This window comes from Canis lupus, chromosome 13 (genome assembly GCF_003254725.2).
Source record: "Canis lupus dingo isolate Sandy chromosome 13, ASM325472v2, whole genome shotgun sequence".
Lineage (NCBI taxonomy): Eukaryota > Metazoa > Chordata > Mammalia > Carnivora > Canidae > Canis > Canis lupus.
Window position 1 is genome coordinate 33720867 of NC_064255.1, and position 27968 is coordinate 33748834.

General features: G+C 47.6%; 1 protein-coding gene across 3 annotated transcripts in view; it reads right to left on the reverse strand.

Annotated features, from left to right (window-relative positions):
- The window catches only part of FAM135B (family with sequence similarity 135 member B), a 283971-nt gene that overhangs the window by 54163 nt on the left and 201840 nt on the right, over positions 1–27968 (reverse strand). Inside the window, exon 1 of one of the 3 annotated variants that reach the window (XM_025450415.3) lies at positions 6940–7572. The exons of the other annotated variants lie outside the window; for them this stretch is intronic. The gene's annotated coding sequence lies outside the window, so the exon portion shown is untranslated. Of the gene's footprint in view, positions 1–6939; positions 7573–27968 lie in introns of those variants that run through there. 3 annotated transcript variants of the gene reach the window in all.

Below are 27968 nucleotides of genomic sequence, written 5' to 3' on the forward strand. Positions count from 1 at the left end.
TTAAGAAGGTCTTGAAGGTTTTGCCTCTACCATGCTCTTGCTTTTGCCCTAGTTTGAGTCTACACTGCTTCCTTCAATTATTAAAGCATCCTTCTATAGGGTCTCATCCCACTGGTCTTTCCTTCCATCTGTGGCATCAGCACATGCAAGTTAGTTTATAGTGTTACCTGCTGTCTACAGGATAAAGTTTGAATTCCTTAGGATGCCACTCAAAGCCTTGAGTGGTAAGTCCCCAACATATTTCCAGGTCCTCTGCTGCCTCTTGTTCTACATCCGAGCTCTAGTTGCTTTTCTCCTTTTCTGCCTGTAACTCATCACCAAGACTCAGGTCCAATGTCGTCTCCTCTGTGAAGCTTCTCCATCCTCTCCCTCCTCCCAGGTCCTGCACGCACCTCCTTAGACCACAATGGTCTCCCCAACACCCCCCTCAACACCCAGAGGGTAGAAGCGGTTTGTCTTTGAACCTGAAACAGCACAGAGAAATTTGATGATTAAAGAAAGAAAGAATAGGGGTGCTTGGGTGGCTCAGTCATTGGGCATCTGCCTTTGGCCCAGGTCCTGAGCCCCTTTTGGGCTCCCTGTTCAGCAGGGAGACTGCTTCTCCCTCTCTCTCTCTCTACCCCTCCACCCTCTTCATGCTTGCTTGTGCTCTTTCTCTCTCAAATAAATAAAATCTTAAAAAAAAAAAGAAAGAATAAATGAATGAGCTGTAGCATCCTCTGGGAGTCTCAAGAATACAAGACAACACAGGTCCAGATAGAAGGTCCAAATAACCATTACCTCCCCCTTTTGAGAACCATGGGTTTTCACAAAGTTTGGGGCTTGGTATTGGGATTTGCCAGATTGCCACAAAAATCATGCTATGGATCTTTATGTCCTATACAAACATACTTACTTATGCTTTATATGAGATACTTACACAATCTGAGGTTTATTTGGCATGTGGTAAGCACTGATAACTTTTCATTTAATAAAAATACGCCCATGAAAGTTGACATAATTTTTGTACAGAAATATCAGTACATCTTCTGTGTTACAATTGTGGGAAAATGCATATGTGGAATTGGATTTTAATATTCTGGATGTTTATTTGAAATAGGAATGCAGCTCTATCAGACCTCACCATCTAGAATTCTATTAATAGTAGCCACTGTTCAGTAGATGCCTGCTGTGTGCCTGGTATTATTTTTTTGGTCTCTGGATGCTGGCTCTCGGTAATTCATGGGTTTTATCATTATCATCTTATTTTTAATCAATGAGGAAACTACGATTACATTAATAAGCAGCTAACATTTATTATTTGACCCTATTACATGCCGGGCACTGTTCAAGCACTCTACATGTATTAATCATTTAATTCTTATGCCAAACCTAGAAGATAAGTACAATTATTTATCCCCATTTGGTAGACTGGGAGTCTGAACCCCAGAGTGGTAAATAACCCACCTACAGGTCCGATGGCCAGCAAGTGGTGGTTAGTAATTAGGCATGGGCTGGGTGGGAAGCCTCACAGCACTGAGCTTCCTCTTGGAACCAAGCTGGAGGAGGTTTATATAGTTAGCCTGTGTTCCCACATTCAGGATACAGAAGAGTGAAGCCTCCAGCACCGACAAGGGCCCAGGTTTAAAAAGGAACCTCACTCTATAAATTCCAAAGGGAATCGAAAATCCCTTGGGCTACACTTCCCTTTGCAACCAACTAGCTGGGATCCCAGATAACAGTGCTATCTTTCTTTCTTTCATCTGGTCAGCACCAGACCGCTGCCATCCTAGTGAGCAGTGTCTGATTTGGTGCCCCAACACACAGGGCGGCAGTGACTAACTGTGGGTTGAATGCCAACTATCTCTTACCAAAAACAGTTGAAATACAGAAATCACAGCTGATTTCACATTAATACGACTTGATCTAAGTTGCCCCTACGGTCCTCTTAACTGACAGCCCACAAGGCTCCCTGAGCAGGGAGCAGTTCAGGCACAGGGGTCAGCGAAGTGGCTGACAGACCCTGGTCTAGGGTGCAGACATTCTCACTGAGGCATGTCTCCAGTCTACATTATGTGCTGGCCGCCCTCCACCTGCACATCGCTCCAGCACCAACAGATCCCGCAAATGACCACTGAGTGACCACAGAGAGATCTGTGTGGCTTTGGCCATAAAAGAAGTGAATGTGGCTTAGTGTTTCTCTCCCTCCATGTGTGTGCTGTATCCGCACCTCCCCTTCTGGGAGTCGGGGACAGGATAGTACTCATCTACTCCCAGTGGCCTTCACATAGTGGGCAATGCATATGTCCAGATGACTGAAGCAACGGTGAGAAAAGAGGAAGAGCCACAGTGAAGCCAAAGAGCTGCCTTGAACCTTCTAATGGGTCGTCATGGGGAACAGCTGCACAAGGTCCCACCAAGGGGGTCTAGAGGCACAAGCTATGGGTGAGAACACTCTTCTCCACTCTTGATATGTTTTCAATGTGCAGGGACACCCATTAGCATGACACCCCTGGCTCACCTCTGCCCATTTGCTGGGCACACGATGAGTTGGGGATAAAAAACTGGACTCTTCCTCTTCTTTCTTCATGACAGCAAGTCTTCCCTGGGAAGTACTTGTCTCTGTCACCCTCAGCCCTGGAGGAGTCCCTGGCAGAGGAGACGCTCAGCTGGGGAGGCTTGCCTCTGTCCAACACTCCTATACCTGACCAGGTAAGTGGTTCCTTCTAGAGTTCAGTATCCAGGAGCCCCCTTGGTCAAAGATCTAACACCTTGGACAGGGACTTAGCTGCCCTCATGGAGTAAGAGTGAGGGTGAAGGGTAGTTCTCTACCTTCCACAGAGTACAAGAGACATGCAGCATTAGTCTTACGATCATTACAGGTAAGAACTCCATATGAATCCTTCCATTGATGTACTTCATGGCATTTCCTTTAGTAAACTGGTCAATTCCTGTATCACCAAGAGATTTTTGACCTGTTTTGAACTTTAGAAGGTAATACTTCATGAGTAATTAAATAGGTTGATATAATGACCCTGAATAATTCATCACTTAAAAGGCATCATTCATGTCTTGTAAGTTACCTTAATGCCTGTGATGAGTTTTGGGCAAATGCATACATATTGCTGCTATTGATCTATTTGACTTTAGAGAACTACATTTTCACATGGTAGGTATTATGATTGAGAGTCCCATTGGGTTTCTTTATATTCTTCACCAAGTCAATGGAGTCATTCCAACTCCATGTATCACCATGAACCCAGTCCCTCTGTATTTGGTGTCCTACTGGTGCCTGTCCCCCTGCTATAAACACTTGAGCTCCAAGGGCACCTGGGTGGCTCAGTTGGTTAAATCTCTGCCCTGGGCTCGGGTCATGATCTCAGGGCCCTGAGATCAAGCCCTGCATCAGGTTCCATGCTCAGCAGGGAATCTGTTTCTCCCTCTCCCTCCCTCTAAACTTCCCATGGCTTGTGTGCCCTCTCTCTCTCTCTCTCTCTCTCTCTCTCTCTCTCTGTCAAATAAATAAATAAAATCTTTAAAAATAAATAAATTTAAAAAATAAGCACTTGAGCTCCTGAGATTAGCATGCACTGCCCCACCTGGAGGAACATATCCTCCAGCTGGAGGAACCAGGGACACAGATGCATAATTACAGATAGATGTCACACTGGAAGAAACTGTAGGATGTTGAGTGTGTGGAAGGATGTGAGCGGGGAAAGCTTCCTAGGAAAGGTGATGCTGCAGCTGGATCTTGAAGGGTTAGGCAGGCAGAGAAAGGATGAAAGAGGGCATGTCAATTATAGGAGCCACTATTAACAAAGATACAGGGTGAACAAATAAATACAGTGCAGAGAACTACAATCTGAACTATGTTGCTAAGGCACATGAGTTCAGGAGGGAAAAACAGGAGACAGACAGGTGGGATCTAACCATGGAGGGTCAGGCATATCACGTTCATCAAAAAAACAAAAACAAAAAGCAACTCAATTCTCAGGAACCCAGAGACACCTAAGAAAGGTACACAATGTGTGCCAGTGCACTTGCCAAGGGGAGATAGGAAGGCATGTGTGGAGGCTCTGTTCTAGGACTCTGGCTTCTCCCTAGCTGCTGCATCTGGTACTCCAAACCTCCAGCGAAGTTGAAATCATAATGTAAACTTACAAAAGTAGAAGGACCCCAGAGAGATGAGGTAAATGGCCCTTGATCTCATAAATGCTAAGAGACGAGTCCAGGTTTCCAAAACAGCATAGCCATGCTCTTCCATCCCACAGGGCACTATTCTGAATTTACCAGAATCAAAGTCTTCCAAACTGAGGGTAGGGCAGTGAGAACAAGGATAATGGCCATCAGAAACGCTGGATTAATCATGCAGTGTGTGAAGGGTTGAGCGGATATTACTCCTATTCCCAAGAGGTCAGAGACCCATCACCTCCAACGTATCTGCAGGATGAGGGAGCTGTCAATTGCAGGGGGCTACTGCGACCATTATAACTGTTTCTACTTTGGAAGCTAGAGTGGTTCACTATGGTCTCTTCGAGGTGTAAAATTCTATGCTTTTGTGATTTTAATTATGAAAGGTATTAAATTCCTTCAACTATCACTGGGGCAGGCATAGACTCAGCATCTACAATTACTCTCCTACTGGGAGATTGTGGATTTGGTCCTTGTCTCTCCTCCTGGTATATCTGGTGGGCTCTTTCTATATGGCTCATTCTGCAGGGAACCTGGAAAGTAGACCAGAGCAGACCGGCACTGAACACGGATTCAATGTTCTGATAGCAAACGTACAAACACCCACGTGTCTCCCCATAAACCTCCTTATCTGAGATGCACAGAGCACCCAGACTCATGTCCAAGAGCAAGGTGGAGGGAGCGATAGTAACTGTCTGTCTTGCAGTCAGATGATCAGTATCCAGCATGGCTATGGCTTGAATGAGGCGAGCCTAATCCCAGAGCCCACACTTCTAACCACTGCCGATTCCTGCCTCCCTGTAGAAGATGCTCAGCGAATGTGGGCCCTCACTTGGCCTCTGCTGAAACAGATAAGTCTGTTCTGAGAGATTATCAAGGTAAATGGGAGGCCACTGCATCAATATTACCACATTTAGAATGTTTATTTCTATAGAAAACCAGCTCAAAGCAAGAATGGCTTCCATTACAATGATTGTGGCAACAGTAGAAACCAAAACAAAAGCATGTGTATAATAAATTATAGTCTATCTAGAGCCTTTAAATCAGCCCTGTAAGGTACAGGTCATTCTTAGGCTCATTCAATGGATGAGGAGGCACAGTGGTGATCTGTCAGACATAGTGTCAGGAGCTGAGTTTCCTATGAGAAAAGAAATTGTCAAAATTAATAGCCCCCAAATAATCCGAACACATTTTTAGTAAAGTTTGGATCACCTCTCTGGCCAGGCTGTGATCAAATAGAGCTGTGCCGTTCTATGACTTGCATCTGCCTCAGGTTCAAGATAAAGCTATTAAATGGATGGCTGCCAAAATGACTGCATTGGCACTGCACTGTGACACTTAATCGAGGCTATGGCATCCACGCTGTCCATGCTGCTCCGCATCTATCGACTGCTTATGACTTGGTAGTACTCTGTCAAACACGGCGGGCACCCTCCACGAGGTACAGAGCCCCCATTGTGTGTTTGTGATCCTTTCCTGCCTCTCTTATAATAAAGGCAATTATTTCCGAGCAAGATGGTGAGGCGCAATGAAGGCAGGCTAATGGACGTAAGGTGCTGAGAAGAGCAACTGGCAAAGAACACTGCATCCAGGGAACACAAAAGAGATGCAGGCCAGCCAGTCTGCAGAGGTGGCAGGAGAGGACGAGTCAGAAGGTTGCAGGCAGGGTGAGGATGCTGGCCATGATCCTGGCAACCACACTGTGCACACGCCACCTCGCTTTTCTCTGAGCCGAGGAGAATGAGGTATAGAAAGAGGAAACAAGAGTGGACCAGAACCCACTTCCCTGCAGTCTTCCAAACACAGGGGACCCTCTGGCCTTTTGCTTTTCAGTATTGTACACAGAGCCTACAAATGATGTGAAGAGGCCACTTCACCGCTGTGTTTATTAACAAGAACTCTGCAGACAGTAAATTCTTTAGCTAAGGTGACGGCACTCAATACATCACTCCAGTGCAGAAAACACTTAACACTCCAACATTTGAAAGTGCTGGATCTATCCATCGAAACATTTATAGCTTTGGCACTTCCAGTTTCTGGTATTTTACTTCCATTTGTTCTTCATTAAAAGCAATTCCCCAAACTGTGTGCAATGTTCAGCAATTTTGTTAGCAGTTGGCAAATTGGATTCTTAATATTTAATCTAATTGAGAACAACATTACACAACTCACACTGAACAAGCAATTTAGTTGTCAGATCATCATAAAACCCCAAACACCTTTCTGATGAATGTATTTTTACAGTCTAGCTGAAGGAAGGCTCTAATTTAAAGGAAAAAAAAAAAACTATTCTCCAACTCTATCAGCTGTATCAATGTCTCTTAAAAATCACCAGTCACTACATGTGATATTTTAAAAATGAGAGATGGTGTGTTGTGTGAAACAAGCGTATGGTCCATCATTGGAGTCAAACCAAACTCAAACACTAGCTTTGCACACTGTAACTTTCTCAGGGTTCCTCACGCATACACACAGAGTCTATTAAAAACAATTTTGGAACAAGATGCCATCTCTACGACGGTTGGCAGGATCTGTTCTACAACAAATCAAATGCCGGGGAGATATTAAGTGCATTGTTTGGTTACTCCATAAATAGTAGATACAATGAATAAAATAATAATTTTTATTGTTATCATTATGGTTAAGCGTATTATTTTTATCAGTACCATTAGAGTGTGAATAGAGTGTCACCTCATTTTTTCTCATCAGTAGATCACACTCACGAGTTACAGGAGGCAGGCAGATGGAGCGACGGGAGAGGGTGCTTACATTCTGTGCGTTGTTTTCGATTTCATGTAATTCTCTTTTGTTTTAAGCGAGTCTTCAAATCTTTAAGACTTGGCTCTCCAATCTGGCAGAAATATCTTTCGGGGATAAGATTTTTAGCTGGTTGAGGATCCAATGTTGAAGAAGTTTATCTCCCTGGCAAGCTGCTCCTTGTGGATTGAAGCAAGAGGAGGGCAGGTGCAAGAAGCGAAAAGAAACAGGAGAGCGGTGGCAGGCTGTCTAGAACCGCAGGGGCCATGGGGGGCTCACCAGGGAGCGGAGGGAGGGCAGCAAGCCCCACCGCGCTGGGGCGCACGTCGGGGCCAGCACCAAGCAGGCACCACAAAGAACGGGAGGGAATGATAGACGTGAGCACTCCCATCCCCCCGGACACTACGCCCAGAAGTCAGCCCCTATCCTGACTCAGTGACTCTGAATGTGGCCCTTGCTCCCTCACCCCCCAGAGACCAAAGCTGGTCACCGTCCCCGTGGCTTCATGGCCTGGCTTTAACTGCCCCACAGCAGGCTGCTCTGGCCCTGAGACTGGTCCTCCCGCCCCAGGCTCGGCGCCTTCACCTGCCCACACCCGTGTCGCAGATGGCCGGACAGAGTCCCACGCTGTCCCTCCTGGTGAACCAGACCTCTTCCCTGTCGGGAGCTTCTCTGTTATCTCCTCTATTCAATGTTGCTGCTAGTGATACCGCTACCCTGAGGCAGAGACAGCTCTTTCAAGGAGAGTTTGGGATGCTTCTGAGCTTGATTATGGTTAGTGTCACTCCACACAGTGATATTCTAGAATTAAGTAGAACAGAGGACATGCTTAACATGGTGCCCAAGTCACTCATTGTGCATTTACTCAAGAATTATTTAGTGGGGGGCACTTGGGTGGCCCAGTGGTTGAGCGTCTCTCTTTGGCTCAGGTCATGATCCCAGGGTCCTGGAGTCAAGTCCCCCCATTGGGTTCTCTGCTTAACAGGAGACAAGCCTTCTCTCTCTCTCTCTCTCTCTCTCTGCCTCTCCCCAATGCTCATTCTTTCTCTCTCTCAAATAAACGAATAGAATCTTAAAAAAAATAAAAATAAGAAATCAGCAGGTAAAAGTAGGAGGGGGGAAATTTCATATGTGACAAGCAACCTTTTGCAGATGTAAAAATAAAATTGAGATGATGTCAGCAGAGTGTACATGTGGGGTCAAGGCTGAATGAAGGAGGGTTTCGGTTCTGAGGCCCGGGGCAGCAGGAGGGCCTCTATTCTTTGTCATGAGGATGATTTTAAGGTTCACCATCTCATGGGAGCCAAGCGGAGAGAGCGTGGAGGGAAGAGAATCAAGAGAAAGCAGGTAAGTCTGGAAGCTGTGCGTTGTGCAGCGGGAAGCATCCGCGTAGGCAGCGGGAGGGGGATGAGGAGAGGTGTGAAAACGAAGACAGGTTACAGAGTCTGCAGGGAGTCCGTCCCTGGCATTGGTGTGCTAGACAGGAAGGGACCCGGGATGATTCTGAGGCTCCTGGAGACTCACTCCAATAAGCAACACAGAGCACAGGCCGTCATTCCCTCCCGTTCTTTGTGGTGCCTGCTTGGTGCTGGCCCCTACGTGCACCCCAGCTCCCCGGTGAGCCCCCCATGGCCCCTGCGGTTCTAGACAGCCTGCCACCGCTCTCCTGTTTCTTTTCGCTTCTTGCACCTGCCCTCCTCTTGCTTCAATCCACAAGCAGCAGCTTGCCAGGGAGATAAACTTCTTCCCAGTAGAGGAGACGCAGCATCTGAGATTGAATCTCTGGAACCCCACCAGTGGGATTGGAATCCCAGTGCCGTCACTCACAGCCTTCCTGACCTTGGGCCACCTTACTGATTTCCATAAGCCTCAGTTTCCTTATCTGTAAAATGGGGGGGGGATACTAATAGCTTCTTCACAGGGGGTGAGTAAAGAGTAAATCAGAGAATGTGCATGCAGCCTGTAAGATGGGCTAGAAAAGGGACACCTGGGTGGCTCCGCAGTTGAGCATCTGCCTTCAGCTCAGCGTATGATCCCGGGGTCCTAGGATCAAGTCCCACATTGGACTCCCCACAGAGAGTCTGCTTCTCCCTCTGCCTAGGGAGTCTCTGCCTCTCTGTGTGTGTCTCTCATGAATAAATAAATAATTAAAAAAAAAGATGGAAAAAAAATGATGGGCTGGGAAAGGGGAAGAACTCTGCAGTTTAGCTAATAGTGTTCTATTGATTAACTGGAAGCACGGAGTATGGTCTGAATATTAGCCACGGAACCACATCCCTTACGTCTCTGAATTCACCCCCATGATCACTGGAGGCAGCTGTTAGGTAGCACACTGAGCACCTGTATAGGGAGCCTTCAATCCAGCACCTAAAGCTCACCATGGGGACAATCCTTGGCAGGTTACTTCCACCCCCAGGGTCCAGGCTCCCCTTCTCTGAGAGGGGTTAACTAATTCCATGGCTGTGATGATATTCAATGAAATATCAGGACCAAAGGCCTTTGGGACAGAGAGCATAGAGGAACTCATAGATAGTGTTGCCATCACTCGCCTTATCAGTGCTGACTCTTGAAAAGTGTTAAGTCAGCCATCCCGGGAAATGCGCATGGGCTGTGCACGCCCTGGCCCGCCTCCACCCCTGAAGGCTCACATCCCATAGGCAAGCTAGGCAAAGGTTAGAGTATTCCCTGAAGCCGCCAGCCGACTTTCTGGCAGCCATGAGCAAGCATAGGTTTCGTTGAAAGTTCTCCTGGGAAAGTGAATGAGATCAATATGGAACAGGATTCTTTGCTACCCAGAGAAGGCAGCCAGTGAGGCAGAGAGAATGGCAGAAGGCAGTGAGGGATGAGAGTCATCTCCAATAATAAATCCTGGAGCAGACTACTGCCACAGTGAAAGGGACAGCCAGCACAGCCCTGGGGCTGCAGACAAGCACCCTGTCTGTACCGCATCGGTCTGGAGGCCAGATTCCAGGAGGGGTTCACTGCTGTGTTTAGGTTAGAAATGGGAGGTCCGGAGTGAGAGCTGGCAGGGAGTTTCTGGTTGCCAATAGAACTGTAAGTGACTCCAACAAAACTGGCTATGAAGACACTGGCAATACAATTTACAACAACGGGGCAGCCCGCGTGGCTTGGCAGTTCAGTGCTGCCTTTGGCCTGGAGCGTGATCTTGGGGACCCGGGGTCAAGTACCATGTCGGGCTCCATGTATGGAGCCTGTTTCTCTCTCTGCCTGTGTCTCTGCCTCTCTCTCTCTCTCTCTGTGTCTCTCATGAATAAATAAATACAATCTTAAAAAAAAAATTACATCAGGTGGTGTGTGTGTGTGTGGGGGGAGGGTTTCAATAAATGAGGCCGGATCTACCACACTCAGGGATCAGACTTGGATTATACTTTGTGAGCACTCATGCATATGGCATGCACCGAGTGCGGGTGCTGGCCCACACCAGGAGGTCACAGCGTGAAGGAAGCCATGGTCTGCCCTGGGGCCTTCCCTCTAGCAGGGAAGACAGACAACTGTCTCCAATGGGGTGGGCATTGCACCAAGCAGGCAGCATGAGAGAGTGAGGTTTGTAGCAAGCCTGGGTTGTCAGGAAGAGCCTCCTTGGGAAAGGAACATTCGACCTGGATCCTAAAAGACGGGCCGGGGAAAAACTAAAAAAAAAAAAAATCTCTCATGTTTTGCCTTTTTCACTCATTGGAGGAATATAGGCGGTCATTCCTCTGTTTACGTTTGTGAACAAGATGGCTCTTGGAAGCCATCACTGCTTCTATACTGGACTGAACACCTGGTGATGGAGGGGATGCTGGAGAGTGAGAATCAGCTCCCTAAATTCTGATTTATCCACAACTACCTTTGTCCTGGCGGACACAAGAAACATGCTCACATAAGCATAAGCCATGTCTTTGGAAGAGAGCCACAAGGGTCACTGTTTTGTAAGCGGAGAAACCGAGACCTGAGACCACATAACTAGTGGGCTGCAGAGTTTCCTTAGGCCCTCACCTATAGAGTCTACCAAATTTTTTCACTTACTAGTGGTGTGAATTTGGGCAAATAACATAATCTCCCAGTGCCTGTTTCCTGATGACACCACAGTTACAACTATGGAAGCCTCGTAGTTGTTGTGAAGGTTCATGGGGTCATCTACAGCGTTGGCTGTCATTAACATCATCAACAAAATTGCCATCGCCCTATGGCACCTGGCAAGCATGCCCACTTATGTTGAATCTGCAAAGTGTTTTTGCAATCTACATTTACACAAGTGGTAACTAGGTGGAAAACTGTGCTTTCTGGCTAGAATTACCTATATATATCTGGATACTCATCTGGATACTCATATATAGACAATAACATGGTACAGTTGAAGGAGCTCTTAGCTTAAATGTTGAAAGAACTGATATTGGAATCTCAATATCCTCTTCCACAGGATGGGAAAAAAATCAGCCTTACTGCTGCCCAGAGGGTTTCTCATCTGTTCCCTCATCATTGCCTTCCACAGCAACAAGGAGTGAGCATCCTTCCATGTGCAAGGCACTGGCTACACAGTATTCAAGAAAGACACAGTCCCTTCCTTGAGCTTTTGCAGTGGTGGGGACATATTGGGAACAAGATAAGACATAGAATGTTACAGGGAAAAAGCCATGGGAAGAAGACAGGAAACCTAAAGGGTTTCTTCTGGGCAGGCTATAAGTTGAGAGAATTCTCATTTCTATAACAAAAACAATCTGTCTCTTCTAAGTGACAGAGGGAATATCTGTGGAAGGCATTTTTAAACTACATCCTTTCATACCAACTATAATCAATAGACTCTAATGGATGCAAATTTAGTGTTTATGGAAACATGATAACTGAGATTACTTCCAATGATGTGAGCAATGAGACTCTGGCGGAAAACAAAAACCAAATCTATATAAACGTAGCTTTTGAGTTAACCAAAACTTTTTCTGTGCATGTGAGCCAAAACAGTAATAATTCTATTTCTGTGACTTCTGTTTGTAGCTGTGCTAAAAACAGGGAAAAAATAAAAACAGGAGACGAGCGCGCCCACTTATTCAATCTTCACCACGTGCTGGTCACTGCAAGTACATTAACCATGAGAACAACCCGTGGGGCTGGCATTATGTTCTATTGAGAATGACTAAGTAAGTTAGTGCAGTACACAAAATTCACAGAACAATCACTTCAGAATTATATGGAGTTGGGCCAGAATTTCCGTTCAAGTAACTGCCCTTAGGAAAGATGTCTAGTCTGTCAAAGGCTTAGTTTCTCCACCTGTAGAAAGGGCCTCATGCTTAGAAATGTCGGCAGATGTAGAAGACACAGAAGAAATGACTTTTGCAGAAACTGAACACTGGGTATAACATAGTGCCTCCCAATGTGTGCTATAGCCACTGAGTCTACACTCCTGAGACCTTGTTCAATGACCTGTCTCCCCTGAACACACACACACACACACACACACACACACACTATGTGTGAATAGAATGGTTCCTCATTACAGAGCAACACAGAAACAGTTTACCGGGCATTGGTAATATGCCCTTCAAGAAAATTAAATCTAACCAAACTAGCAAATAAAACCATTTCTAAGATCTCAGTAATAAACAGAAGTTGAAATGAGTTGAACACATTACAGGTAGATGATAAATATCATGTGCTACTTACCAGGAGGAGCCAATACACGCTACATGGGCAAATGCCATTAATAAACACACAGCTGAACACCAGCAATTTGGTCTCCATGGGAACAGAAGGTAATATCACACCACTGTTCTTTGATGGATCTTTTATTATTTCAGTATTTGAAAACTGATTTTTCAAGAGGATAGAAACTATCAAACATATTCAATTATGCATAACATTGGAGATACAAAGTGTGGGGTCTGGAATATTCCTTTGGTCCTGCTCATTTTTCAGGGAGGAAAGAGGACAATGATTAGGGCAGCAGGCCGATACTTTGGAGAAGGGATCACAATATACAGTTGTCCTGTGATTACTAGAATTGCTAAGCCCTGAACCTGCCCCTGGAAGCATTCATCCCAGAGGACTGACTTCCTGCCATCAGTCATTTAACCAACGCCCACCAGGGACCAATGAATGCCCAGAGCCCTAATCAACTCAGGGAGACCACTCAGCAATCATGTAGTAAAGAACTTCAAATCTGGTTAAATATTTGAGATGGAGACTAAGAAAATATCAAAAGAGCAGTTTAAGGTAACATGGGAAAGGCCATACCATTCCCTAATTCATCAAAAACAGGAGTCATGCTTGGATTTTCTCCTTCATCTAGATCTACTTATTCTCCTGCTAAAATGCTCCCCACTCTTTACCCTGCCTCACTTTCTGCTTTCATTCCTTGGGTTCGGTTCTGGCCTGGATTGCTCTAAGGGCCTCCTGCCTGTTCTATTCCCTTCCTCTAGGAGCTTCTTGGATGAGAGACATGGGTACCCTTGTGCTAGGGATTAGCAGTTACTAGAAACCAAGAACAGTGTTAACAGCTTATGGGAGGCTGGCCTGTGCTTCCCACCATCTTATGTATTTTAATATGTTAACTCATTTACTTCTCACCCCAAACCTGTGAGTTTTACACAGTAATGTTGTTTTGTATCTTACTGATGAGTTTGCCTCAGACATAGAAAAGAAAAAGCAACTTGCATAGGATGATACACACCTTCACACACCTGCTCACACACAAGAAGTGGCTGAGTCTAGAACAGAACATAGCAATGGGGATTGGAGTCTATGGTGGATATCACAGGCACTCTAGTAGGTATTTAACTTGGGTGGTAAATGTTTGGGTTACCCAAAGATGACAAGAGCCTCCTGGCTCATGGCTGGATCATCATTCTAGCCTGGAATCCAGAGACAACCTGCCGTTTCCTTCAGACCCAGGTTCCTTCTAAATGAAGTTCAAACATGACTTTGGTCAGCTGCAGTGCTGCTCCTTTCTCTAGGGCAGCCTGGAAAGGCCCTGTGGCGTTCAGCTGCTAGGAAGAAGCAAATAGCCTCAATTGTGGATCCTGGAATCTCTGAAGCCAGGGTTCATATTCTAGGTGCTGCCCAGTAACTGGCTCCTTGAGCTTTATGTGTTTTCTTTTCCTCATCTTAAAAATGACATGAATAACAACCTGGCCCAGAAGCTGTCATTATAATTAAATGAGTAAATCAGTGTAAATACCTTAGAAGTATATTTGGCACATCAATGATGACAATGATGGTAGTGATGGTGGTGATGGTAATGGTAAGGATAAAGAAGCCATGTGTATATACCTCTACCCCCTAAAAGACTTCTAGGAAAATATATATTCAAGGCCTCTATTCAATTAGCTTGTGTAGAGTTCAGCTCCTGGTTTACAAGGAAACAGGAAATATAGTAACAGCAACAACAGTGTCTGTACCTACATCCATATTTAAAGATTCCACCAAAAGGGGGGCTGGAAGGAGGGGCGACTGCTTGAGGCAACAAGGAGTAACAGAGACCAAGGTCACACTTTCATTTGTAAAACTAAAAATCCACATAAAAACATGAGGTAATGGTTTCAGACATTGGCCATCAGGCTGCACAGACTACAACTGAAGTGAGTTCTACTACTGTCCTAACATACTGCCTGCAGGAACTTTCCAGGACATGACATGAGAAGGCGGAGCTTATGAAAATCCTAGAAGCCTCCCTGAGTCAAGCAGATGGGGCTGAGAATTCAGAAGACTAATGGCCCAGAGTTCACAAGACACCGCGCTAGGGATGAGAGCACAGGGAACAATTCCCAGAGCTTGTACACAACTGGGCATGATGGGTGCATCCACAGACCAGTAAGACCTCACAATTCATGGGACAATGAGCAAAGCTCAGAGGGGCACTATCTCAGCAGCTGGATAAAATTAGCCTTAGAGGAAAGACTTCTCTGGTCCCTACTAGCAAAGCTTAAAAGCAAGCCTTGGAAGGATCAAACTGATTATAAAAAACTTAAATGCAAAAAAAAAAAAAAAAAAGAAAAGAAAGAAAAGAAAAACTTAAATGCATCCCATAATGAAGCTCTCTCCCTAAGTATATACACTGATATAAACATATTTGTTTTATATGTACTTGTTATTATAAATACATATTTTATTTTTATTTCATTTACATAATGAAAATGAAACTATTAACACAATGCCTGGCATGGAATCAAAAGTACTAGACATACAGAGTCAGGGATATGTAACACATAAGGGGGAGAAAAGTAAAACAGTGGAAACTGATACAAAAAAAAAATGACACGGATGACAGAGTGGCTCTCAGCAAAGAGAGTTACAGCAAGGAAAAGGAGGTGAGGTAGAGATGGGAGGTGGAGACATGGGGGAGAGGAAGGAGGAGATGGGGAAGGAGGTAGAAGCAGAGGGAAAAGGGGGTGAGAGGGGCAAGTCATCTAAGCAGAGGGAGATTTGAGGGGAGAGATGAGAGGAGAGACGGGTTATAAGAGGGTAGGACAGAGTTAGGGGCAGGACCAGAAAGTTACAAGAAAGCACATAAATGTGACGACACAGAGTGGAATAGCATTGCCTACTCTGCTTCTTTATAACTCTTATCACAATGATAGCTTATGACTTATTTATATAATTAGGTATTTAACAACATATGAGCACGCCAGTGCCCTGCTTATCCATGAGGCCAGGACAGCATGTGTCTTACTCACTGCAGTTTTACTGAAGATGATCACAGTCCAAGAACATAGAGAATAACCAGGTTGGCGAATACATTAAAGAAGAAAGGGGACAAGTATTATTGTTACTTTACTGACCAGGGGAGGCTAAGTCCTGAAGTTTTGCTGACTGACTCAAGGACAAAAGCTCGTAATGGCAGAGTCCAATTTATAGATGGATGTCTTAGCTCCAAGTCCAGGGATTCCTAAGAGCCAGAAAATGAAATTATTCTTTTTGGTAACTCATGCCAAGTCTTCAACTCTTCAGTGAATAGTTGTGCTCACATTATAATTTGTATTTTCTCAGATGGAACAGTTACAAGCACAAAAAAAAAAAAATCAGAGAGCATTTCTGCTATATTTAGGAAAAAGAAATGTTCCGTACAAGCTGCAGGTGAGGGCAAGGACACCGAGGGACAGTGCGTGTTAGTGTGGGAGGCTGCTGCTAAAGAGAGGAGGTTCCTGGGGAGCCTGAGTGGCTTAGTTGGTTAAGCGTCTGCCTTTGGCTCAGCTCATGATCCTGGGGTCCTCAGAATCGAGCCCCACATTGGGACCCTGCTCAGCAAGTCTGCTTCGCTCTCTCCCCACCCCTCACTCTCTTTCTCTCTCTCTAAAATAAATAAAATCTTTCTTAAAAAGAGAGAGAGAGAGAGAGAGAGAGAGAAGAGGTTCTTTACACTGTGGACTAGGTCTTTCCACATGTAGATCTTAAGGTTACGCAAACAGCACACAGGTGTTACACAGTGTGCTACACACAGCTATCCTTTGCAGCTTCCTATCTGTGTAACCCAAGGCAAGGAAGTTCCTTTCTCTGAGCCTCAGTTTCCTTGTGTCCAAAATGCAGGTGATTAGGTTTAGCTCAGAAGGTTGTCAAGGGCATTAAATAGGATGAAACATAGAGACAGTGTCAATAGCCCCATGACAATGGTTACTCACTTAGGGTCCACATGTGGGGGCAAGTATTGTTCTGGAGGAACAGTTACTGCTCCCAACACCTGTGGTCTCACAGCTCAAAGTCTAGTGAGGGACTGGCTAGAAAACTGGCAATGCCAACAAAATGCAAAGGTTGCAGTGGTAAGAGTAAGCAAGAAGTTATCTGGGACCCAGAGAAGGGCCTCCTAGCCCAGCCTGGGGTCAAGGGAGAGGGGAGAAATTGGGAGGCTTTCAGTGGAAAGGATCCCTAAGGAAATATAAAGACATATATGTGGTGGGGCTTCCGCTGCCTTCTTCACAGACACAACACAAATCCCCAGTCCAGCCAAGAATGTTCTGGAGCTCTGACTCCATGTTGAGTGCTCTGTGCATTACCTCTAGCTCAGAGGTGATGAGTGCAAGGACTAGAGTGATAGATCTTAGGTTGGAACCCAAGTTCTGTCCAACTCCAAAGCCTGTACCCGTTGGTCCATTCCAGGAGCCCTCAACAGGAGGAGGCATCAGAACCACCTGGGGAGATGTTTTAAATTCTGTGGTCTAAACCCCAATCTAACTGTGCCTAAACAAAATCCCTGGGAGTTGGGGCACCTGGGTGGCTCAGTGGTTGAGCGTCTGCCTTCGGCTCGGGTCATGATCCCAGAGTCCCTGTGGGGAGCCTGCTTCTCCCTCTGCCTGTGTCTCTGCCTCTCTGTGTCTCTCCTGAATAAATAAAGTATTTTTAAAAAGTCCCTGGGAGTAGGGCTCAGATTGGCATATTTTAAAAAAGCTCCCCAGGAGACTCTGCTGTGCATTCCTGGTTTATAACTGCTGCTCCCTTTCCAACTGCAGGGGCAGCCCCAGGGAAAGGGTCTCTCTGTGGGTGACCTCGTACCATGTTCAAGCTACTGAGCTTGAACTACTGAGCTACTAAGAGGTATGAATTTGTTGGACTTCTGATGTCTATACCTATGTTAACATATACGCTGACAGCAGGGAAGCTGTGAAGCTTGACAGGCATATGTTGGCAGTGGATAGACCTGGGTTTGACAAGGTAGGTTGATAGGCTGAGCTGAACAGCCGATTCCCCTGAGCCAGCTTACCGGGGGAGGGAGGAGGGGAGGTGGCACACAGGCCAGCCTTGAGGCTGCCTATCTCAATTTCTCTCTCTTCCTCTAAAAAGTGCAAGCCGATCTTTAGTCCAGGGTGAGACCAGGAAGAGGAGGAAGGAGGGCAGAGGTCAGGTAGGCCTGCAAGTCCTACCTGCATGGTGGGGAGGGGCTCTGATGACCTCCTGGTTTCCAGGCCTCTCCCCACCCTCTGCCTGCAGCACCTGCCCCGCTGGGCCAGGTAACATCTTAGATGGCGGAGTGAAAAGCAGCAGCCTTGGAAAAATAGGCTTGCTCCATCCTGCTCCTCTGCTTATTGGGTTCAAAACAGAACATGGCTGGGATGCCCAGGTGGCTCAGGGGTTGAGCATCTGCCTTTGGCTCAGGGCATGATCCTGGGGTCCTGGGATTGAGTCCCACATCAGGCTCCCTGCAGGGAGCTTGCTTCTCCCTCTTCCTATGTCTCTGCCTCTCTCTTGTGTCTCTCATGAATAAATAAATACAATATTTAAAAAAACAACAACAGAATAGAGATACTTTGGTGGAAACTGCCTCATTTCTTCTGCTAACATAAGTGGATGTGCCTGTGTAAGCACTCACATGTGTATGTGTGTGCACATCACACTCATAGATGCTGACAACTCTGTTGCCCAACAGCCAGTTAGCAGCTAGGTACTTTCATTATGGGGGGATGTCATTTAAGAGGGTCACTGAGTTCATTTCCTGTGTGCCCTGCATTACACCCGCTGTGTATCCCTCCTTTGGCACCCTCAGAATGGGACCTGCTAGAATGAGCCTAAGGGAATCACCACCAAGGACGTTGGACCAGGCACTGGAGACCTGCTGTGATCTGGCCCATCCTCCGTTAAACCCCACTATGAACCCTGGAATTCAAGACCACACTATAGTCTCTAAACAGGTTTTGTGCATCGGACTTCTGGTCTTTGATATCTACGGACGCCTTTCTCCAGAGACCCATAGTTACAGTCAGGGTAGGTTTGACAGCGCTGCAGTAACAAATAAGCCTGAGAAATCCATGCACAACACTGTGGGAGCTGAGTCATCACCCACACAAAGGCCACCGTGGATCAGCAGTGTTGTGGGCAGTTTTCCTGTAAGCAGAGACTCAGGGACCCAAGGGCGTCCCATCTTGTGACACTCCCTTTGCCATGTACTCTTCAAAGACACCACAGAAGGACAGATAGCCTGGAGCATCATGCACAATATTTTTAAGGGACAATTCATATGGCCCTCAACTATCTGCAAGGGAGGCTTGGCAAAACGTCTTTACATATGCGCATTAAGAGAAATGAGGTTGGTGAGGACACAGCCAGTTGGCCACCACCATCATCCTGACCACCAAGACTGCTCCATTCTTCTTCCTATCCCTACTACACTTCACGCAAGATGGGGGCGGCCCTGGTCACAGGCATTCACAGCCTCCTATTCCGGCTGTAGGATTTCTGGGTGGTGGAGGGTACTGTTGATGCTGGAGCTGATATGGCCTTATTATCCCAACAGCCAGAGACCTAAGAATATAAATTAACTGCCCTTCTCAATGGGGAATGGTAGACACAGGAAGGAGTAATAGACATGGATGCTCCCATTACGGATGGAGAAGAGTAAAGGATTCACAGCAGACATTGATCTGCTGGGTTCTAGATGAGGCATATGATGGAACTCTTCGGTCCATCTCCCTGGATCCATGCAATCCACAGTCCCTGGGTCTCCTGCTCCCTGGGAGCCTGGGGTGGCAGGAGGCGTGTGGCCCCTTGAGGGACGCACACCAGGAGGGAGCCCCAAGGGTTGAGATGAGCCCCGAACAGCCAAACAGTCTTGCAGTCCAAGCTTGTGGTTTCTTCAGCAACACAATTTTTGGGGGAAATTTTGCAGGCTGTCAATCTATTTGTTTCCAGTCATCTCCCTGGGCTCTTAAATCTGCTGCATTTCTGTTTTTTTGGCCCCAGGCCTCTGTAGAAACTAAACAGGAGCTGCCTTGGAGCTTTCTAGGTCGACACATAGGAGAGCTGAGGCATTAATCTGGTTCTTGCCTCAAGTCACCATCACTTTATTCAACCAAGAAGTTTTCTTGGGGTTCTCTCGAAGTTCCTGGGTGTTGGTTGTTTTGAAAACAACCTCCGTGTGTTTGTTCAGAAAGAGAAACAGGCTTTTCCAAGGTTGCCAGTTCCCAAATGCCCACAAGGACTTTCCCTGTCTGTCCCCCCTGCTGTCTGCGTGAAAGCTGGCTGATTCTTTTCCTGAGCTCACCTGCCTCTGCGACACTTCTCCAAACATAGCTACGGGTGCTGCAGACGCATGGCTGATGCTCACTCTCCCAGCTTCTTCCTCCAGGGCAGCCGTTCTCAGCCAGGGCCGGTTCTGCCTCCCGGGGGTGTGTGTCAGTGTCCAGGGGGCATTTCTGGTTGTTGCAGGGGAGGAGGGGGTGCTTTTGGCATCTAACAGCGTAGAAACCAGGGATGCTGCTAACATGCCCTGAAGTACGCGGGGCAGCCCCCATCCCTATGCCCCCCCAGCAAAAAAATTATCCCCAAATGTCAGTAGTGCCGGGGCTGAGGGCCTGCCAGAGACACAGCTCGGCAGCCTTGGGTCTGTCTTCCGTGGCCGCAGAGCCGACCAAATGCTCCGCCCCTGCGCAACGCAGATCCCCGTGTGCCCACCTTCTGACTGCTAGGTCTCCACTTCTAGATTCCTGCTCGCTAAGGTCAATGCCATGCTTTCAGGTTTTTGGTAAGGCGAGACCACAGAAACTACGAGTTTTTATTATTATTATTATTATTATTATTATTAAAGTAACACTAACTGCTGTGATAAGCAATCCATAAATCTCAGTTACTGAACATGTTTTTTTGTTGTTGTTTTCCCAAAGTCCCACACCACTCAGTGACTCTCCTGTGTGGCTCTCCTCCAAATGCTGTCTCCTCGCCCTGGTCCTTTTGTTTTGTACCACCGCTGTCCCCAAACACAAGACCCCTGAGGTCACCATCGAAGAAAGGAAGCCCAGAGCATCAAGTAAGATGCGCAGGGAGCAAGGAGGAGAGAGGCTCATGTCATTTCTGCCCCCATTTCACTGACCAGAGCCTAGTGTCATGGCCTCACAGAGCTGCAGGTGTGGCTGGGAAGAAGGAGAGGAGCGTGGAGTCCCCTCCTCGATGTCTCCACACCTGTCCCATCTGTACAGCAAGGTTCTGCATCTCCCGAGTTGGCCCGTCTGCCATGGGCACAGCACACTCTCTGGGGGAAACCAGCTCTGGAGGCTTGAAATCCTGGCTCCCGTGTCAGTGTCCATTCCACTGAGACCACATCGCATAGGAAAGGCCTTCTCTACATCCACCAGCTGATGTCTGCCCAGCTGGATGGCAGGGGAGAACCAAATGCATTGCCAGCATTCTGGGTAAAGTCAGTTACGGGCTCTTGGCATTCAGCAAGACGTGGTTCAGAGATTTCAGACACATATCCAGGGTGAAAGGTTTCATGTCCAGACCTGGTGTTCAAATTCCCACAACATGGGACACATCTCGACAAGAGTGTGATCTAACCCCCTGCCCTTTAGGACTCGGGCCTTTAGGACTCGAACTCTGCTCCGTCTCCTAACCACCACCTTGCTAGCACGGCTGCGTGCGGGGTGCTGGCTGAAGCCCAGCTGACCCTGCGGGGGAGCGAGTGCTGCAGGGGAGCTTGCTGCAGTGCCCGACAGTGGCTACCCCCACTGCAGTGTGTGCAATGCAACCCGAACATCCTGCCAGGCACTGTCTGGGTGCTTCACCCCCGCGCCGTGCTTGTGCATCACTGTCACCCTGGGAGCTCAGCCGGCTTCCTCAGCACACAGTCTGCAGGTTCCTGCAGGTGACAGCTCCCCACCACCACCTCAGGAGCCTTGCTCGCCTCCCTCCCCACCTCAGTCACTTGGTCCCAGGCCCAGGGCTGCGGGCGTCTCATCACATCGCTTTCTCCCATGCCAGGCCTGGGCCACCGGACCCTGAGCTCAAACATTCTTCCTCTTCCAGGGCCACGGTGAGTCCAGAGGGTGCCCTTATGCTAACCAGAGTTTCCCTCTTGGGTGGATGAATGGGGAGAGGGAAGGGCCCTTGTCTAGGTGGAAACGGCTATAGTGACGCACAGCTTGGCAAGTGGAGGGTGGGCGGGATGTCAATCCCAACTCACCTGCTCCTCCAGGTGTCTTTGTGTAGTATACAACTTGCACAGCTGTACAGGGCAGCCCTAGTCACCACCCCCTGCCCTCACCTCTGGCTATGTCTCACTCTTCACATCACAGCCTAAATTCCCCTTGCTCAAGGAAGCTCCTCTGTATGCAGACCAGGCTGGGTTCCCCAGAACAGCAGTGCCTTTGCATTCGTGACGATATTATTAAGTAAAGATCAGTGTGTCTGCTTGCACGTGTATCTTGCTCCTAGCTGAACTCCCAGGGGCTAGTGCTGCAGGTTAGATATGCAATACGATGTTTATAAAATGAAGGATCAAATACGCATACAAACGCATATCCAGCCTCAACACAAGTGTCTGGCCCTCGACTTTATGCCTTTTCTCCCGGGACATCCTCCTCATGGCAATGGTACCCCATTGCTGGCTCTTGAGCAAGTGGGTAATGGAGGCAATTGTCATATGGGCGCCCGGCAGGCTGCTGGTGTGCTGGACAATATGGAACAGGATCGGCCCAAGAGCTCAGCTCTGGTGCCTGAGCAGCAGCACACAAAGCCCTGACCTCCCAGAGTCCCTAATGCTCCTAGTTCAGGCTTCCATGTGACACGTCATGACATGCATAAGGTGGGCACAGGCAGGAAAGTGGCAAAGAGCTCTAGAGACTGTCAGCCCACTGTGAGGGTCCTCGTTCCTGCTTAAAACTCTGATGACTGAGCCAGCCTGTCACCTGTCGGCTTCCTCAAGGCGACTGCTTGGTGATTCATCCTGGGATAGAAGGGTGACATGTCCTTGGAGGGATTTAATTGTGAGCATTATGAATGGCTATGCCCTCACGGAATGCTTTTAAGTGGAGCCGAGTGATGCATTAAGCAATTATTCAGACAAGACATTCCGACAAGACAGCAGAGGCATGTCCAAAGTATAAATGTAAGAAAGAGAAAATAGCGGGTTAGGATACCTGGGTGGTCAAAGAAGGCGTCATAGTGGTGGCAATCACTGGGTTGGGCTTTGAAGGATAAATAGGAGTTCTTGCAGGGGAAAGCATGATGAAAGAGGGTCAGAGGACGATATCTAGGGCAGAACGAATAGCAGATGTCCCCTTCTTTGAGTTAAATGCTCATTTAAAAAAACGTAAATGATGGAACACCCGGGTGGCTCAGCAGTTGAGCATCTGTCTTTGGCCCAGGGTGTGATCCCAGAGTCCAGGGATCGAGTCCCACACTGGGCTCCCTGCATGGAGCCTGCTTCTCCCTCTGCCTGTGTCTCTGCCTCTCTCTGTGTATCTCTTATGAATAAATAAAATCTTTTAAAAAATAAATAATAAAAAACCATAAATGCCTAAATCAGGGTCACCCAAAATGGATGCTCTCAGCCATTCGCACTTTAGCGTGAATAAAATTTGCCAATTCTCCTTGTTAGGTAGCTAGCTCACAGCCAGCCCTTCGGACCCATGACAGATGACCACCACCTGTGCTTATCCTTCAGGTTCCCTGCGTTCTACTTGAGTTACAGGCAGGACATCCCTTCATCTCTCCGCCCTGCTCACCTCCCCTGCACCTTGCCCACTCCCTACTGGGCCACTGCAACAGCACACAAGCTTCCCTCTCTGCCCCGGCCCTACCTCCTCTGACCAATCCTGTACGGAGCTGCAGGAGAACACGTCCTATCGCACGGATCCCCTCATGCAGTATTGCCGTGGCTAACCAGGCTTACGGGGCTCCCGAGGATCGGGCCTCCGGTGACCCTTCCAGCCCCGGGTCTGGCCGCACTCACCTCCCTGGCGGCCCCAGAAGGGACACGCCCTTTCCCTCACTGCCCTCACCTTCACACTGCCCTTCCTCACCCCTCCGCTCCCCTCCACAACCGACAATTCACCCCCTTCTGATTCACATCAGCGCTCCTTCACTCTGGGAAGTGTTTCTGGACCGCGTCCCAGCCCCGGGAACCTGGCCCTGTTTGGTTCTTCACGAGCAGATGCCAGCACCACCGGCAAATGGCTGATTTCCTGCCGTGTCAGTTCCTGTTTGGGGTCTGCGCATCTCTCCCTAGGCTGGGCTTGTTCACTCCATCACTGGGGCAATCGAGTTAGGTGCTCTGGGAAAACATGTTAAGTAAAGCAAGAAATAAAGTTTCAAGGAAAGGATATTCTTTCTTTTTAAAATGATGGGCCAGGGGTGCCTGGGTGGCTCAGTCAGTTGAGCATCTGATTGTTGATTTTGGATCAGGTCATGATCTCAGAGTCGTAAGATCGAGCCCTGCATCAGGCTCTGTGCTGGGCATGCAGACTGCTTAAGATTCTCTCTCTTCCTCTCTCTCTGCCCCTCCTCACCTCTCTCCCTCCTTCTCTTAAAAAACAAAACAAAACAGAAAAACCTAACTGAGCCAGAGGACTTGGAAGGCCCCTACTCCTGTGTGGCTTTGGAAGACAAAGGACATAGGAAACCACTAGTCCATGGCAAGAGATGGAAATAGAGGCAGAGTCCTACATCCTGTTCTTCCAAGTCCCTCCCTCCAGGAAGCTCTCCATCAATCAGCCCGGGTGGTGAGCCCCTGTCTCAAGTGTCCCAGCAAACTACAACACTCAAGACGAATTCTTTCTTAATGTTTATCTCCCATCAACTTACTATTTCAATCTCTTTCTCTTTTCTGCCTAAATTGCCAACTCCATAAGGGTAGGTTCGGGGCTGACTTGTTGATGGTGGTTCCACTTCCTCTTCCACCTGAGTGTTAAATACAACCACTGTCTCGATGAGAGCAGAAAGTGTGGCTTAGGCTTCGGTTCCTCAACCGCCAAAAGGAGCAGACATCAGTAGAGACACCGAGACACCTGTTGCCACCCGCCCGCTCAGCAGTAAATATGCAGCCCATGGCCACCCACTTACTGGGAGGGTCCCACTTACTGGGAGGGTCCCAGGATAGAGAAGGTAAAAGCAATTCAAAGGGGACCCAAGGTGAGTGCCGGACGACAGGGGACCTCGGCACCTATCTAGGCCCCCCAGGGACCAGCTGCCCAATGCCTGGAGACTCTCCGAAGTTACTAGAGTTTTAGATTCCTCACCTGTAATGATGTGAATCTATTCCAGGAGCCGTGAGGAAGCACAGCAAAAACGGTCAGCACACAGCCTAACATGTGTAAGGGTTCAACATGCAGCTGACAAGCTGACATAGTTACATCAGAAGGCCAGTGGGATGGGTGGTGATGTCATCCCAATACCCCTGGGTCAGGGAGGAGGGAGTGGAGAGAGAGGGATCCCTAAAGGACTAAGGAGCTTTCCCCTCCTGAGTCCAGGCAAACCTTACAGGGTGAACATGTTTCATGCTCCCCCTATAGGAAAAGAAGACAAAACAGAGGCTCAGAGTGGCCAAATGACTTGCTGAGCTCTCACAGGCCATCGACAGAAGAACCTGACCTTGCCTTGCCGGTTTCCGTACTCGAGCCCAGTGTTCTTGCCTGAGTGCCCTGCTGCCCCCCTCACCTGGTGACCACTCAGCCTGTGTCCACGGGGTGTCAACTGCACTGGACACAGGACAGGCTGGGAAGGGATACCTCTGGCCCATCCTTGCCCCCTGACATCCCATTGCGCCCAGAAACTCCGGAGAGGAAGAAGGCCTCTGAAGTCAGGTGATGATAAAGGCGGTTTTCGTTAATGAAAAGGATGGGGCATAAATAAGCGATACTGCAGACTTTTGCATGAAAAGCCCATTTTCACGGATTTATATTCTTTTGCGGAAATGACCCATGGAATTTCATACACACACGAATGCAACGTGCCAGGGAGTCAAAGCCTGTCATAGCTCTGTGCCAGGTAGCAACTTGCTGTTTGTTTTGCAAGGTTTTAGTAAATCAGATCAGGGGATCCCTGGGTGGCTCGGCGGTTTAGCGCCTGTCTTTGGCCCAGGGCACGATCCTGGAGTCCCGGGATCAAGTCCCACGTCCGGCTCCCGGCATGGAGCCTGCTTCTCCCTCTGCCTGTGTCTCTGCCTCTCTCTCTCTCTCTCTCTCTCTCTCTGTCTATCATGAATAAATAAATTTAAAAAAAATCTTTAGGGGATCCCTGGGTGGCTCAGAGGTTTAGCGCCTGCCTTTGGCCCAGGGCGTGATCCTGGAGACCCGGGATCGAGTCCCACATCAGGCTCCCTGCATGGAGCCTGCTTCTCCCTCTGCCTATGTCTCTGCCTCTCAATCTCTCTCTCTCTCTCTCATGAATAAATAAATAAAATCTTTAAAAATATATAAAATAAAATAAAAAATAAGAAATCTTTTAAAAAATAGTAAATCAGATCACCACGTACATGAGAAAGCGTTAGAGGATCTCATTCTCATGGAGAAGGTAAGTACGACCATGCTTGACATCTTAATTGCTGAAATAGCAGACATCATTAAACCCATTTTTTTAAGCGATAAAACATGTTTTTCTTTAAATAACTATTGGGATTCCCTGATGACTTCTGATTCTTCCCCAGGTAGTTAACCTGACAGCGTGTTGCTCACAAATTTCAAACGGTTGTTCCTCTGCGCTCAAGCATCTCACCACCACACCAGTGTTCGTGCCACACACTCCCCATGCAGGCATCACGCTGGGGCCAAGGAGGCAGCTGAGTTCTAAGCAAGCACCTGCCCACCACAGGAAAATTGTCTAGGTATACGGGGTACTGCTTATTTAGGTCTTATTTAAGACCTTATTTAATCATGAAGTAAAAATGAGGGCTAATCGTAATTGTTCCCAGAGCCAAATTATGCCTCTGATGGGCCCCAGGCACTTTTCACCTGTTAGAAAATATAAAAGAAATATAAACTTAAAATTCTACTTTCATGACTGCATTGATATAATTACATACCATCTATCTGTCCATCCACACATACTTTGTCTTGATTTTCCAAGAAATTAAAACATTTCATTGGTCCTTCAAGTATTGTGATGCCCGTGTCCTGTCTACTGTGTCTGAGGGCTACGTTGGCCGTGGTCACTCCTCAGACATCATCAAGAACCTGATGATAAGGACATCTGGGTGGCTCAGTGGTAGGGTCTGCCTTTGGCTCAGGTCGTGACCCCAGGGTCCTGGGATCGAGTCCTACATCAGGCTCCCTGCAGGGAGCCTGCTTCTCCCTCTATTGTCTCTGCCTCTCTCTGTGTGTGTCTCTCATGAATAAATAAAATCTTTTTAAAAAGAACCTAATGGGGCAGCCTGGGTGGCTCAGCGGTTTAGCGCTGCCTTCAGCCCAGGGCATGATCCTGGAGTCCTGGGATGGAGTCCCACATCGGGCTCCCTGCACGGAGCCTGCTTCTCCCTCTGCCTGTGTTTCTGCCTCTCTCTCTCTGTGTCTCTCATGAATAAATAATAAATATCTTTAAAAAAAAAATAACCTAATGGGGGCATTCTTGGGTGGCTCAGTGGTTTAGCGCCTGCCTTCGGCCCAGGGCATAATCCTGGAATCCCGGGATTGGGTCCCATGTCAGGCTCCTTGCAGGGAGCCTGCTTCTCCCTCTGCCTGTGTCTCTGCCTCTCTCTCTCTCTCTCTCTCTCTCTCTCTCTCTCTGTGTTTCTCATGAATAAATAAATAAAATCTTAAAAAAAAATGAAAATGAAAAAAAATAAAAAGAACCTAATGCTATACCATCTCACCTCATCTATACCTCCAATGCTGAGGGAGCACCTACAGCATGCAAGCAACTCAAGTGGGTGCCAAGGGTGACAGAAATGAAGATGCCCCACCAGGTGGGGGCTGAGGCTGCATTTCCCCATTAGCACCTTGTCACCAACTCCTTGTCTCGTGCTCGAGACCTAATAGGTGCTTGCGGGATATCTGATGAGCAAATGGACTAATGGCAGGATCTCTGCTCATAGAGACGTCACAATCCAGAGGTAATACAGTGACGTGTTAATGGCAATAATGAATGTCTGTCCTTCGCTCTGGGATTCTGGATCCCCATGAAAGGAATATGAGGATGTTTACAGTAACAAGCAAGGGTAAGTTTAAAGCAAGGGTGAAGTACAAGGAACCCAATAAAAAGCGAGGCAAAGAGGTAAAAAGAAGGGCGAGCCTAGGAGGTGATAGACGTCTGTCTGGAAGTCAGCCCTGTGCCTCAGTTTCCACACCCCAAACCCCACCAGACACATGCTTGCCTTGAGTGAGGGGCTGCTAAGCACAGGAGGCTTCGTGAAGCTC